General features: G+C 36.4%; 1 pseudogene across 1 annotated transcript; it reads left to right on the forward strand.

Annotated features, from left to right (window-relative positions):
- Positions 1 to 411: 411 nt before the first annotated feature.
- Positions 412 to 1,196, forward strand: LOC311584914 (U2 small nuclear ribonucleoprotein B''-like; annotated as a pseudogene). The gene has a single exon. The product of its transcript is annotated as a U2 small nuclear ribonucleoprotein B''-like (transcript).
- Positions 1,197 to 1,625: the final 429 nt, after the last annotated feature.

Raw genomic sequence — 1,625 nt, forward strand, 5'->3', positions numbered from 1 at the left:
AAGTTAACCCTTAACACACATATGCAGTGACCAAATAGGCCTGGAGAGGGTGTCAGATTCCCTAGAACTGGACGTATAGACTATTGTGGGTTCTGGGAATTGAGTCTCTTGTCTTTTGGAACAGCAGCCAGTGATGTTACCTGTTAAGCCATCTTTCAGCTGAGAAAAGGAGTATTATGCTTACTAGTTCATTTATGTATTTGACCATTTGTGTCCATATTGGTCTACTATTTGTTCATTGAGTTAGTATACAACTCACAAAAGGGCATTCTTTTTCTATTTGAATACTCATGTTTACAGCTTCATCTAAAAAAATCTGTCTTATTTTGTATAAGACATAACAAACATGTGTGGACTGGTAAGTTTGTTCACTATTTTTTATTCGTTCAATAAGCCAGTGTCATTTTCTGGCTTTTGCTTTAAGCAGAAGGCACAGGCTTCAGGCTACTTGAAGGGTTTTACCCAAACATGGATATTAGACCAACTCACATGATTTATAAAAACAATATGAATGACAAAAATTTAAAAAGATGAATTGAGGAGATCCCTGTATGCCCTGTTTTTTCAATTTGGACATATGGTAGATATTGTAGCTTTGAAGACCATGAAAATGAGGGGACAGACTTTTGTTATGTTTAAGGAACTGTGCTTATCCTCAAAGGCTTTGAGACAGTTACAAGGATTTCTATTTTATGGTAAACCAATGAGAATTCATTATGCAAAAACAGATTCTGAAATAATATCTAAAATGCATGACATTTATGCTGACAAGGAAAAGAAGAAAGCTAAAATCATGCAACAGGCTTGCAACAGCTGCAAACAAAAAGCCTGGTCAGGGAACACCAAATTCAGCTAATACTCAAGGAAATGCAGCATCAAATCCTCAGGTCCCCGATTACCCTCCAAACTATATTCTGTTCCTAAATAACTCACCAGAAGACACAAATGAGATGATGTTATCCATGTTGTCCAATCAGTTCCCTGGGTTCAGGGAAATTTGCTTGGTACCTGGGAGACATGACATTGCATTTGTAGAATTTGAAAATGATGGGCAGACTGGAACTGCCAGAGATGCTCTACAAGGGTTTAAGGTCACACCACCCCATGCTATGAAGGTTACCTATGCCAAGAAATAACATTTGGAATGCCAGATTTAAAGGACTTGGTGTCATTTATAGTATTTGTTTTGATCCCATTCGGTCAAGTAGTTTTAGCTGGTTGGAAGTGCAGGTAAAGTTTGAGGGAGAGAAGCACCTAATCTTTTTATCTTTTTTTTTTAAGTTTTGGTGAACTATGAATACAAAGCCTTAATACTGTACAATAAACATGTATTTGTATTCTGTGTAAAAATATAAATGAATATCATTTGACTACGTAACAAATGAGAGACTAGTTGTAAATGTCACAAAATGAAGAGTCTTGTCTTAAACGGACTTTGTCTTTGGGCAGTTTGTTAGTCAAGTTTTATACTTCTCTACACTTACCTAAGAAAAGATTTCTTTACCCTCAGTTTTAGAATTTTATGGTTATGATTATGTTATGGTTAACAACTAGTGAAGTAGCTTGCATCATGGTGTACAAAAGAGAGTGGAGTAAGGGGAAAATGGGAGGGAGGGAGGAATGGG

This window comes from Acomys minous, assembly GCF_964271855.1.
Source record: "Acomys minous genome assembly, chromosome: 15".
NCBI lineage: Eukaryota > Metazoa > Chordata > Mammalia > Rodentia > Muridae > Acomys > Acomys minous.